The sequence below is a fragment of the Pinus tabuliformis genome, chromosome 3_2 (genome assembly GCF_031772625.1).
Source record: "Pinus tabuliformis cultivar Carrire ecotype Pingquan chromosome 3_2, CPIR1, whole genome shotgun sequence".
Lineage (NCBI taxonomy): Eukaryota > Viridiplantae > Streptophyta > Pinopsida > Pinales > Pinaceae > Pinus > Pinus tabuliformis.
In genome coordinates this window covers 39,347,632-39,362,033 of record NC_142302.1, presented here as the reverse complement: position 1 = coordinate 39,362,033, position 14,402 = coordinate 39,347,632, and positions in this window count along the sequence as shown.

Genomic DNA, 14,402 nt, shown 5'->3' with positions numbered 1-14,402 from the left:
GAAAGGTGGGTTTTTTGAAAAAGTAAATTTAAAACATGACCTCCAAGCCTATATACATAAGTTTCCATCATAAATCCAAGTCATTGTGCAATCAAAGAACTTAGAGAAGCATTGCAAGGTCGTGGAGTGTGAAATCGCGCGATTTGGAGCAGTTGGAGGAAGTTTCAGGGTGTGCGACGCACACAGGCAGGGGTGCGGCGCACACACAGGGTGCGACGCACACAGAGTCCGCTCGTAGTGTTAATTTCTAACCAACGCGGTGCACACACAGTGCATGGTGCACTGGGCTTTGCACGTGACGCACAGAGACAAATCGCCCAGAACGTGCCAAAACTCCCTCAAATCTTTGGTGAAGCCCCTCTAATTGCAAGGTAGGTTCTCAAACTCACTTGTTCATCAAATTGGATAAAGATATGGTAGTTTTTATGCCCATGGTTGAAATGAAACAAGTTACAAAACTCTTAAAGCAACCATAAAAAGACACCAAGAAAACATCTTGCTAGGGCTGTGTAACAATGTTCTTGCTGCCAAGGCTTATTTTTCCTACCCTACCCCTGTTCCTTAGTCCCCTATTGCATTCTTCCTACTATCACTACCCTAACACTACCAAACTTATATTCCCTTACCCCTCCTCCCATTACTCAATACAAACCCTAAAACCCTACCTTGCCAAAAACCCAAACCCTACCCTAACAAAAATACCCAAACCCCCTACATGTCCTTAAACAAAATTCTCCCTATAACCCCTGTTCCCATTATATTATTCCCCTCCTATTAATCCCTTGTTTCATTGTCCCCTTGGTGGCAGATTATCAAAGCAACCTAGCTTTCACCATCATCAAAAGGGCAACCTAAATTCAGTTTATAAATAGCAACCATGGCATCCAAGGTTTCATCAGAGTATAAGGTGGAGACCCACAGTGATACAACTTCAGGAGAACAAGCCCCCAGGAGACAGAGTGGCAAACAGGTTAGAGATGAGCCAAACACCCTCACTGAGTTGCAGGCATGCCCTCTTGCTATGTCATGTTTCCAGCACCTAGCATTTTTTGAATTTTGTCAAAGGGTGGCAAATGTCAGAGTTCATCATGAGTTGGCCCATATTTTTGCACTTCACCTACATGGAGGTCAGTCTATCTTAGTTGGGATCACTTTCACATTGACACCCGAAGCCATATCAATGGCAACAGGCATACCAAATGTTGGAGAATAGTGGCATAAGAAGAAAAAGGTGGAGATGCATCATTATGAGCCTTACATTAAGGCTAGTTGTTTGAGTCAGCTCACAAGAGTTTTGCCATTCAGATTTTTGAGAGATGAGTATGCTCCACTCATGAAATTGATCATGAAGTACTTCAGTTGTGAGGGGAGGTTTTCTTGCCTTTATGCCTATCATATTAGGTTGTTCATGCACTTTACCAGGGTGCGGATGATGAACCTCCCATTTTTCATTTGCGGGAACATAGAGAGGATGAAAAATATCATGCAGCATAAGACCCCTCAGCGGCAGCTCAACAGTGTTTATCACTTTGCTCTTATCCAGATTTTGGTGGATCATCAGTTGGGATTGCAGGGTATTGCTTGGGAGGACTTCATCTCCCTTGACTTCTTCAACACTCCACAAGTAGTATCAAAGGCAGAGCATGAGATAGGTGGTCCTTCACATCAGTATGAGCACCACGAGACTGCTACTATGCCAGTATTCATCACCTATCAGAGAGGCAGTAGACATTTGTTTGCAGCAACAAAGCGAGTGTTATCTCTACCCAGGGTGGAAGGGGCCTCGCTTCTGACATCAGCATCACAAGTGTAGGGAAAGGGTAAGGAGCCAGTGCAGGAGGAAGGGCCATCAGGTGAACGAGAGACCGAATTCATTCTCCTCCATGATGATGAGACAAATACAGAACCAACAAATGCAGAGCTTACAGAGATCATCCAAGAGCAACAATCAGTGATTGAGGCCTTATCCCTTGAATTGGAGAGGGCCAAGTGGAACATGAAGTACCTGGAGCAGAGAAACAAGCAGCTTGAGGACCAGCGGGTGATTATGGAACTGCAAAACATTCGTGAGCATCGCCACGCTGCTCAAAGGAGAAGAGTCGAGCTCACATCGTTGGAGCAAGAGATCAATGAGGATCAGGAGGCCCATCTTGAGAGCGTGAACATGCACTTGGAGAGGTTGCTGGATAAGGCTAATCAGGACCTTGCCGTGCTGAGACACATGACTTATCATTACAGGACAGGAAACATGAGTGCAAAGGCCCAGATAAGGAGCTTGAAGGCGAAATTGAGGAAAGCAACAAGAAAAGCAAAAGAGGCAAAAGAGAAAGATCGGCTTCGAATCTTGGCTGAGACTTCCTTGGCCCATCATAACACCCCATAGAGAACCTCCAACCCAAATTTCAAAAAAATTTGGGGAATTTTTTGTCACATGACAAATTTTTGGGCAAAACACAGGGTTTTTCCCCCAGTGGCGCGGCGCTAAAAATATAGAGCTCCAAATGAGGAATGGTTTGAATTTTTGGATTTAGCATGGAAAATCACGACTACTGGTGCCCGGACAAGAAATTTGGGCAAGATCTGAGTCTCCAGGGGGTAAAAAGAACCCAGAAAATGGCCTCTCTGCCCCTTTTTTGACACACAGGAAGCAGTCTTGGGAGAATGAAGATTTGGAGGGGAAAGTGAGCACCAAATTCAGAAATTCTAGTTGGGTTAGAAAGTAGACAGGACAAGATTTCCAACAAGCCCACTTGGGCACATTTTGGACACCTGAAGGTGCCCCAAAACAGGCCCCAAAGTAGCACGGTGAATAGAGAAAATGGCGAGGCACACAGAGGAAAAATTGCTCATCTACACTTCGGTTTTTTGGCACCAAAGGCAGCATTTAAAGCATTTTTTTTCGAGATGGACTTCTATCCAAGTGGCGAAGGAAGGAAAACGGTCACTCAGGCCAAATGTCATGTTTGTAGCGCTGCACCTGTAGCTGATGGTTGGCTCTTCATCTCCATTTTGTAATGATTCGAGTAACTCCCCAACCCTTGGACGTCTATCTCTTCATGGCACATTCTATATATTGTATGTAAACCATTTGCAAAGGGTTGGTTAGTCTGTAACTTCTGGGAGACTGTGGGAAAGAAACTCTGTTTCTTCACTGTGTATTTTTGACAGAGAATTAATGAAAGGCAGCGGCTCTGTTTCATGAGATTCTTGTGGTTGTGAGTATAGCAAATGTGTCTCTTATATTTTCATATGTATTTCGTTATGTTTCATAATTCAATTCATGTTCATTTCCAGTGAAATTTTCTGAGTGAGATTAGGTAGAATTCAATTCTATTGCTCTGACTGTGGGAAAATTTCATGTTCAGTGTTCTTCTTCTGTTGAAAAGGATTCATGTTCCTATGCCCTGTCACACTCCTCAGGAATCTCTCCATTCCGTGTTATTCCACACTAAATTGCTACACTTTCCGCCTGCCTTGCCTCACGAAGTAATCTGTGCCTTTGTATTAAATTCTCTGTTCTTTGCTGACCGTTGGTCCCATACCATCCCAGAAGCTCGGTCATTCATAAAAATTGTTTCTTGTATCCATATTCACTTACTAGCTAAGATCAATATTTCATTGTAAGTCATCTCAGACCGTTTTTTGCTTATCTATTCACTGAACGTGACTTAGAGAGAGCCCTCTCCTGTTCTGGTAGGGCTAGCTATCAGACTGAGCGTGGTTTGTGGTTACCCTGAATTTTTCCTTCCTTCAGCCTAGGGCAGATTTAGGTGCTAACATAGTGGCGACTCCACTAGGAACACAAAACTAAAATCAAATCCCCTTGTTTCATAATAATTCTAAGCTTCTAGATGATGAGCTTAGGATTAGATAGGCTGAGTAAGTTGGTTGTGTCCTATGATTTTTCTCAATAGCACGCTGGCTTCGAGACGATATACTAGAGCCAATCCAGACCCAGATCCTCCTCATATCCACGAAAATCCCAATTTGATTCCAAGACTCCTTCGTCAAGAAAGCACCATAACTCCCGTGTTCAAGTCTCATTCCTGATATTTTTTAGTATCTTGAAGAGCTTGAGTTTGACGAACGGTTTGAAATATCATTGTTTGAGTCTAAGTCTGAAAGGGCTGTTGATTATACTGTCCCCAATCCTCAATTTTTGGTAGACCTCAAAACAGAAAGAGCTAATTGGTTAATTGATAATTATATTACAACACAACCCCAAACTCCAACTGCCAGCCCCTTACAAACAGTGCAAACTCCTCCAACACCTCCAAGGCCAAATCCACTAAGAGTGATGGCTGCTCGTTTCGCACCCCTTGTTTTGCCCCAAGTTCTAGATGATATGCCCGTGGATTATCAAAGTAAAATCCCATTTTTTGATGGCACTCCTAACAACATTACTTCTCAGCAACATGTAGACAAGATGGCAGACTTCTATGAACTTCATGAGATCGATGCGGAGAATGTGGCAATGAGACTCTTTGTACAGACATTTGTAGGTGATGTGAGGAAATGGTTCAGAGGTTTTCCGGCAGCAAGTATCACTACCTTGGCTGAAATACAAAGCAAATTTTAAATCGATGGGAAGTGAAAAAGGATCCCCTTCAAATTCTGGCTGAATATGAACAAATCAAACGAAACGCTGGTGAGTCGGTCCAAGATTATTGTGTTAGATTCAATACAGTTTATAACGAGATTCCAGATCATCTAAAGCCACCTGTGGGACTGGCTATGATGAAATTTCCGGATGGTTTTGACGCTGATATGGCCTACCAATTAAGAGAGAGAGAACCTGCCACAATGGAAGACATGCAGAAAATTGCGGTCAGAGTTGAAGAAAATCTGTTGTCCAAGAGAGCTAGAGCGAAAGCAGTAAAGAAAGTCACGGTTAAGGAAGAATCTTCTTCAATGGATCAATTACTCAAAAAGGTAGAGTAGATGCTTGAAAGGGTGAAGCTCGACAAGCTCGAGCCACGAGTTAGGAATCCTAACTTTTGTGGCCAGCAACAGCCACAATATAGAATAAGGCAGAGAGATCAGCGAACCCAAGAGCAGGCAGCACAACAACCAGTACAGACACCTTTGCAGCAGAATTTTGTGCATGGACCGGAGTCAGATGAGGATGGGAATGTAATAGGTGAAGAAAACCACCTCTTTACTCCAGATGAGTTCCCTACTTACATTATCGAAGAAGAGGAGTGTGCGGTGAGTTCAGCTGCACACAAAGACATGGATTTCATTCTGGCTAGTGACACTGTTTTAGAAGAAGAATCAGAGGAATATCAAAGGGGGTATATGAATGCTCTATCCGCACAGCAATAGCGATATTCACTTAGAAATAGAGATGTGCCGGCCAAGCCAATTCAGAAAAAGAAGGAGGTTGAAGCAGCAAAGAATGATTCATCAGCTACACAAAGAAAAGGAAAGGAGGCGGTTGGTCCGGAGAGTAGCAAATCAAAATCAGCAGAAAAATCACAGCAGCAAGCTGCATCAAAGGAAAAAGAAAAGAAAGAAATCCCAGTCAAAGATGTAGAAAAGACTCCCGCCTTTAGCTTAGAGAATGATATTTCTAAGTTAAAGGTATCCATCCCCTTGACTGAAATAATGAAGAACAACAGTTATAGAGGACAAATATCTAAGATGTTGAATTTGGACCCAATGTCCGACATGGTGAATGTTGAAGACAATCAACCTGAAATGATTTTTGGACCAGCATCGAATGGTGAGTTTCCTGATAGTGATGTGCCACCCTTTTACATTAGTTTAAGATTACATGATTTTGTGTTACATAATGCCATGTTCAATTCCGGAGCTTCTCACAATCTCATGCCCAAGGCTATCATGGATAAGCTTGGTCTGGACATCACCTGACAGTACCACGATCTCTATTCATTTGATTCCAGCAGAGTGAGATGTATAGGACTCATCAAAGACTTGGTTGTGAGTCTGGATCAGCTCCCAATGAAAAATGTTTTGATGGATGTGGTGGTAGCAGATATTCCTCCAAGGTTTGGCATGCTTCTTTCCAGGTCTTGGGTAGCGAAATTGAAAGGGACACTACAGCTAGATTTCTCCTATGCAACGATTCTGGTGTTTGGACAAATGAGGAAATTGTATCGGGAACAAAAAATGAAATATATGATCACAAGCAAGGAGAAACCAATAAATCATCCAATTAACTATGTACATACAGATTTAGAGTCTTTTGTTTTGTATTCAGATAGTTTAAATGATATAGATAGTCAGGTAGTAGAAGCAGATGATATTCTGGAAATAACAGAAAATTTCAGAGAAATTTTAAAGAAAGAAGGACAAGAACAGAAAAATAATGTTGGGCAATCAGCTGAAAGTAATGGACAACAACAAGGATAATTTTAGGGGCGAATGTTCGCCCTTTGGCGAAATTAAGGGGTTTTAAATTTTTAGTGGGCGAATATTTTGTATCATAGTACATTTTTACAAATCACCTCAAATAGACCACCTTATTTTAAGGGAGAGGGTAAAAAAGGTAAATTTAGCCCTTGAAATTAGGACTTACAACCTTCCATTCGCCCATTTTCAAGAATAGGTTTTATTTAAGTGAATCCATTCGCCCATTTTCAAGAATAGGTTTTATTTAAGTGAATCCTATGGGCTAAATACAATATTTATAAAAGAGGTATGGTAAATTAATAAAAATATAAATAAATGAGAGGTATGGTAAATAAATAAAACATTTTTTATATTTACTCCATAAGTCACCTTACATACATGTAAGGGTGTAAACAAATAAAAATATAAGGGTGTAAACAAATAAAAATATAAGTAAAGTGGAGGTATGGTAAATAAATAAAACGTCTTTTTATACTTACTCGAAAGGTATGGTAAATAAATAAAAATATAAATAAACTAGACGTATCGTAAATAAATAAGACCTCTTTTTATATTTAGTCCATAACCCTCATTCTATTTATGAAGGCTCAAGAAAGAGGTTTTATTTAAGTGAATCCTATGGGCCAAATACCATATTTGTAAAAGAGGTATGGTAAATTAATAAAAATATAAATAAACTAGAGGTATGGTAAACAAATAAAACATTTTTTTATATTTACTCCATAAGTCTCAAAAAATGGGTTATATTTAGGTGAAACCTATGGCCAAAATACTATGGGACAAATACCATGGACTAGATTGTTATTAATACCATGCAAAAAACCATTATTAACCCTAATATTAGAATTAATAAAAATAAAAATGGCACATGGTATTGACCCATGGTATTCACCAAAATGGCACATGGTATTGACCCATGGTATTCACCTGGAATGTAGCCTATTTTAATGGGGGAATTAAACCATCATGTAGCCTATGCTAAGATTCACTAGGAATTTACAAATTTTTATTATTTAGTGAAAGACTCGCCAAGATCTTACAATATTTTATAATTGAGTAAAATATTCGCCATGCCTGGTGAGAGATTCGCCAAAAAATTATATATACATATTATATTATTGATAAAATCGCCTTCCATTTTTCCTATATACCATGGAGATTCGCCCATTTATTATATTTATAAATTTAGGGGGGTTCTTAAAATTTTCCCTGGACAACAAGCAGACAAGGCACAATAAACAGATTTCTAGCACTTACAAGAGGATGAAGAAGGTTTGTGGACCATGGATTTTGATGGAGCAGTGGGAAATGATGGCGCTGGAATTGGAATTTAGGTACGCAGTCCTTTCTCCGCCCCGAAAAAAGTGCCTAGCAATGTGCGGGTATGCTCTTACAAGTTGGCTTTTGAGTGTTCAAACAATGAAGCTAAATATGAAGCTCTGATTGCTGGCCCGAATATTTTAAGAAAGCTGAATGCTAAAAGGATCTCGGTATATGGCGACTCCGAATTGGTAATAAAGCAGGTCAGAGGCGAGTATCAAGCAAAGCATCCTAGGATGCAGGCCTATCGTAATGCAGTTTTAGACATCTTAAAATTATTTTCAGAATACACCTTGACATGTGTACCTCGTATACAAAATAGTATTGCTGACGCTCTTGCCAAGGCAGCAAGTAGTTTGAAAATCCCAATGAACTCCAACAATAAATTTGAAATCCATGTCAAGCATCGTCCAACCATTCCAGACAATCAAAGATATTGGCAAGTGTTTCAAGATGATGAGGAAATTAATGATTTTTTGCAAAACAAAGGCAAGTTCAAAGAAACCTCAATCAATGTAGAAAATGACGATGGCAAAGTGAATGGTACATATGAAGTGCAGATCAATGAAATGGATGTCTTGCAGCTGAAGAATAACATTATTCCTAAAGGACTGATACCTCTAGAAGAACTTTTTGATCAAGATGATGTAGCCTGCAAGCCAACATTGCAGCCAACAGAGAAGGGTGTAGAAGAGGTCAACATAGGAACAACTTCCAATCCTAAGTTGGTAAAATTGTCCAAAGCATTGCCGCCAAAGATCAAGGACAAATATATCAGTTTGATGGCTTCATTTGCAGATGTGTTTGCTTGGGATTATTCTGACTTAAAGACCTATGATACCAATATAATTCAGCACACTATACCCATCAAGCCCAATCAAAAACCATTCAGACAGAAGCTGAGAAGGATAAATCCAAAGTTGCTGCCATCTATTGAAAAGGAGGTAAACAGGTTGTACAAGTCAGGTATCATTGTGCCCATCATATTTTCAGATTGGATCTCTAACTTGGTGCCCGTACGAAAGAAGACAGGTGAGATACGCTTATGCATTGATTTCAGAAATTTCAATAAAGTTTCATTGAAGGACAACTATCCACTGCCCAAGATGGACCATATACTTCAGCGAGTAGTGGGGGCATCTCGTATGTCACTACTGGATGGTTATTCTGGATATAACCAAATTTATGTCCATGAGGATGACCGAGATAGGACAGCATTCACCACTACATGGGGAACCTTTCATTACGCCAAAATGCCTTTCGGTTTAAAGAATGCAGGTGCCACATTTCAGCGTGCAATGGACTTGGATTTTGCAAATGAGAAGGATGTGTTTTTGGTGGTGTACCTGGATGATTTGACAGTGTTTTCCAAATCTGATGAAGAACACATGCACCATCTCAAAATTGTCTTTCAAAAGTGCAGAAAATATGGTTTGTCGCTGAATCCTAAGAAGAGCTTGTTTGCCATGGAGGAAATCAAATTGCTCGGGAACATTATTTCAAAGGATGGCATTCGTATTAACCCAGCACGTGTGCAAGCAATTCAAAAAATCGATCTACCCCGGAATAAAAAAGAGATACAATCATTCAATGGTAAGATGAATTTTCTGCATCGCTTTGTGCCTAATCTTAATGAACACTTAAGAGAGATGACCAACATGCTCAAGAAGGACAACCAAGTGAAATGGATATAGGAGGCTGTAAAATCTTTCAATTTGGTTAAATTGGCCCTTTCTTCAGCTCCAGTTCTAGTCAGCCTGGACTACACTCAGGATTTCACATTGTTTTCATTTGCTTCGGAGCACACTATGGCAGCAGTGTTATTGCAGAAAAGAGATGATCATGAAAGACCCATTGCATTCTTCAACAGAGCCATAAGAGATGCAACTTTAAAGTACAACATCATTGAGAAGCAAGCCCTAGCACTGGTGAAGGCATTGAAGGATTTCCGGGTATATATTCTACATTCTCATATTTTGGCCTATGTTCCTAACACTGTTGTAAAAGATGTTTTAGTGCAGACCAATCCGGAAGGAAGAAGAGGAAAATGGATTGCAGCCTTGTTGGAATATGATGTGGAAATGATGCCCACAAAGCTGGTCAAAGGACAGGGGTTGGCGAAGTTAATGGCCGAATCAAACTTGCATGCCTTGGACATAAATCTGATCGCTGTTGTCTGATGAGAACGAGGAAATATCATCCATTCAAGTATCTGAAATGTTTTCTCTGTCCCCATGGTATTCAGATATAATATATGTGCTAAAAAATCTATCACCATCGCCCGACATGACCAGAAATAAAGCGAGAACACTCAAGTTGAAGGCTGCCAAGTTTTGCATTCTAAATTCTGCGCTGTATTGGAAAGATCCCGGTGGCGTTTTGTTAAATTTTTTGGTGGAAGAGGAGGCAGAGAAAGTCATGGAGGATTTCCATGGAGGAGAGTGTGGTGGTCACCTTTTTTGGAAGTCAATAGCAAATAAAATTTTGAGAGCAGGGTACTATTGGCCTACATTGTTTGCTGATGTGTACAAGATGGTCAAGCGTTGTCATAAATGTCAGATTTTCGAAGGAAAACAGAAATTACAGCCTTTGCCACTTAAGCCTATTGAGGTGAGTGCTCCTTTCCAGCAGTGGGGGTTTGATTTCATTGGTGAAATTCATCCCTCTTCTTCCGGTCAGCATAGATGGATCCTCACAACGACAGACTATTTGACAAAATGGATTGAGGCAACTCCCACCAGAAAAGCTACAGATACGGTAATCATTTCATTTCTTGAAAATAACATCTTGTCTCGCTTTGGTTGTCCGAATAAGTTAATCACCGATAATGTAGCAGCTTTCAAATCAAAGAGGATGGTAGAATTTTGTCATAAATATCACATCATTTTGGGTCACTCAACTGCCTATCATCCGCAAGGAAATGGATTGGCGGAATCTTCGAATAAATCATTGGTAAACATCATCAAGAAGCTGCTGGAAATAAATAAAAAGAGCTGGAATAAGAGGTTGGTCCATGCACTTTGGGCAGATCGGATCAGTCAGAAAAAATCCATTGGTATGTCACCGTTTGAGCTTGTTTATGGAGTTGACACAGTATTTCCCACTTCTCTCGCTGCCCCGGTAGTCAGACTTCTTCAGGAGGCCGGCAGTGAAGAAGATCCCATGCAGAGAAGGTTGAATCAAATGGTCCACTTGCAACAAACAAGAGAAGAATTTTTCAAGAACACATCCAAATTGCAGGAGAAAATAAAGAAAATTTATGACAGAAAAGAAAAGGCAGATAAATTTCAGTTGGATGATGTGGTTCTGAAGTGGGATGCAAGGAATGAAGAGAAAGGTAAGCACGGAAAGTTCGAGAATCTTTGGAAAGGTCCTTTCAAGATTGCAGCATATAGGGGTCAGAATGCCTTTCTTCTAAATGAAATGAATGGGGAGATTGTCCAGGAGGCCGATCAATGGTCGGCTGCTGAAGCGGTACCACTGCTGATTTATTAACGCTGCTTCCACTGTCATTGTAAATACCATTTTTATTTCAGTTTGGTTTCAGTCTATCAAGTTAGTTTTTGAGTCATTTCTGGAGGTTTTAACCCTGTACAGAAATTACCTACATACGAATTCTTAAACAAAGAAAATAAACAATGCGAGAGCATAACCCATAAAACACATATGCACAGAGATTTTTCCATGGATCCCAAAACCGGGACTACTAGCTTGATTTTTCATTATGTTCCTTTCAATGTTACAATACATATTTATACATGCCGAAGAATCCAATACCATGGACCGAAAACCATCGCGTCCAAAAAACATGTGCGAAAATCATGCACAAAACCATAGGTGGGTCCGCCCAACCTAACATATGGTCCAAAACCAAAATTTTCCGGGGCGCTGCCCCGAACCCCATACAGTGGGGTTACGGGTTCCCTTCAAACCCCCTATTAACTACGTGGAAAGAATATAACACAACCCAACAATTTCAATGTCAAGTTTGAATCAATTTTTTTGGTCATTTCAGTTTCATAAATAAGTCAGAGTCCTGTGTTGTAGTCGAAATGATGACTCCATAGCCCAATGGACAAAAGGCACTATCTAGCTCCTCCAGAGATCTGCTGTTTTTGGCACCTCCAAGGAGCTACCATCCCCCATTGGAGCCAATGTTAGAGTCGGTCTAGTCAGTCCTCCGTTAGAGATCAAAACTCTTTATGCATTTCATTTTTAGGTGTCCCGCTCCATTCACTCAGCTGCATTCTGCTAGGGGCATGCCATGATCTGACGGAGAAAGTCATGCTAGTCATTTCCCATCATGTCCGGTTCCTGCTGGCTTGGGTCTTTTGTAAATAATCACTAAAGTCCATGACAATCAAGTTCTGGTCCTTCAACGGACAAAGGTCATTTTTGGTCATTTGGTCTAGGAATTAAACAATTTGGTCTTTAAATATGTCCAGCAAAGCCATGCAGGCCAGAGGGATGCTCTTGCAAAGTAATGATTCGCAGAGTTTCACCATCATATTGATAGACTTCGGCTGTTCTTTAAAACTCTGTTTTGAAGAAAAGTCAAATAGTGTCATTTGTGACAAAATTTTCAAAAAAGAGTCGACAGTTGATTTCTTCAGGTGCAATCATGGTTTCCGTGACCAGATGCTCTGTCATGCAATCCCTGCAAAAGGTGTCAAAAATTTCATCGTTTGAGCCAAAATTTCAGAGGAAAAGTGAAAATCAGGGTTGTTTTAAAGTCAGTGAAAAAGAGCCAAACATGACATTAGAAAGGTGGGTTTTTTGAAAAATTAAATTTAAAACATGACCTCCAAGCCTATATACATAATTTTCCATCATAAATCCAAGTCATTGTGCAATTAAAGAGGTTAGAGAAGCATTGCAAGGTCGTGGAGTGTGAAATCGCGTGATTTGGAGCAGTTGGAGGAAGTTTCAGGGTGCGCAGTGCACACAGGTAGGGGCATGGTGCACACACAGGGCGCGGCGCACACAGAGCCCGCGCGCAGTGTTAATTTCTAACCAACGCGGCGCACACACAACGCGCGACGCATAGAGACAAAGCACCCAGAACATGCCAAAACTCCCTCAAATCTTTGGTGAAGCCCCTCTAATTGCAAGGTACACTCTCAAACTCACTTGTTCATCAAATTGGATAAAGATATGGTGGTTTTTATGCCCATGGTTGAAATGAAACAAAACTCTTAAAGCAACCATAAAAAGACACCAAGAAAACATCTTGCTAGGGTTGTGTAACAGTGTTATTGTTGCCAAGGCTTATTTTTCCTACCCTACCCCTGTTCCTTATTCCCCTATTGCATTCTTCCTACTATCACTACCCTAACACTACCAAACTCATATTCCCTTACCCCTCCTCCCATTACTCAATACAAACCCTAAAACCCTACCTTGCCAAAAACCCAAACCCTACCCTATCAAAAATACCCAAACCCCCTACATGTCCCTAAACAAAATTCTCCCTATAACCTCTGTTCCCATTATATTATCCCCCTCCTAATATTCCCTTGTTTCATTGTCCCCTTGATGGTAGATTATCAAAACAACCTTGCTTTCACCATCATCAAAAGGGCAGCCTAAATTCAGTTTATAAACAGTAGCCATGGCATCCGAGGTTTCATCAGAGTATGAGGTGGAGACCCACAGTGATACAGCTTCAGGAGAAGAGGCCCCCAAGAGACATCACCGGAGTGGCAAACAGGTTAGAGATGAGTCAAACACCCTCACTGAGTTGTAGGCATGCCCTCTTGCTATGTCATGTTTCCAGCACCTAGCATATTTTGAATTTTGTCAAAGGGTGGCAAATGTCAGAGTTCATCATGAGTTGGCTCATCTTTTTTCACTTCACCTACATGGAGGTCAGTCTATCTAGGCTAGGGTCACTTTCACATTAACACCCGAAGCCATATCAATGGCAACAGGCATACCAAATGTTGGAGAATAGTGGCATAAGAAGAAAAAGGTGGAGAGGCATCATTATGAGCCTTACATTAAGCCCAGTAGTTTGAGTCAGCTCATGAGAGTTTTCCCATTCATATTTTTGAGAGATGAGTATGCTCCGTTCATGAAATTGATTATGAAGTACTTCAGTTGTGAGGGGAGGTTTTCTCGCCTTTATGCCTATCACATTAGGTTGCTCATGCACTTTACCAGGGTGCGGATGATGAATCTCCCATTATTTATTTGCAGGAACATAGAGAGGATGAAAAATTTCATGCAGCATAAGACCCCTCAGCGGCAGCTCAACAATGTTTATCACTTTGCTCTTATCCGGATTTTGGTGGATCATCAGTTGGGATTGCAGGGTATTGCTTGGGAGGACTTCATCTCCCATGACTTCTTCAACACTCCACAAGTAGTATCAGAGGCAGAGCATGAGATAGGTGGTCCTTCACATCAGTATGAGCACCACGAGACCGCTAATATGCCAGTATTCATCACCTATCAGAGAGGCAATAGACCTTTGTTTGCAACGGCAAAGCAAGTGTTATATCCACCCGGGGTGGAAGGGGCCTCGCTTCTGACATCAGCATCACAGGAGCAGAGCAAGGGTAAGGAGCCAGTGCAGGAGGAAGGGCCATCAGGTGAACGAGAGACTGAATTCGTTCTCCTCCATGATGATGAGACAAATACAGAACCAACAAATGCAAAGCTTACAGAGATCATCCAGGAGCAGAAATCAGTGACTGAGGCCTTAT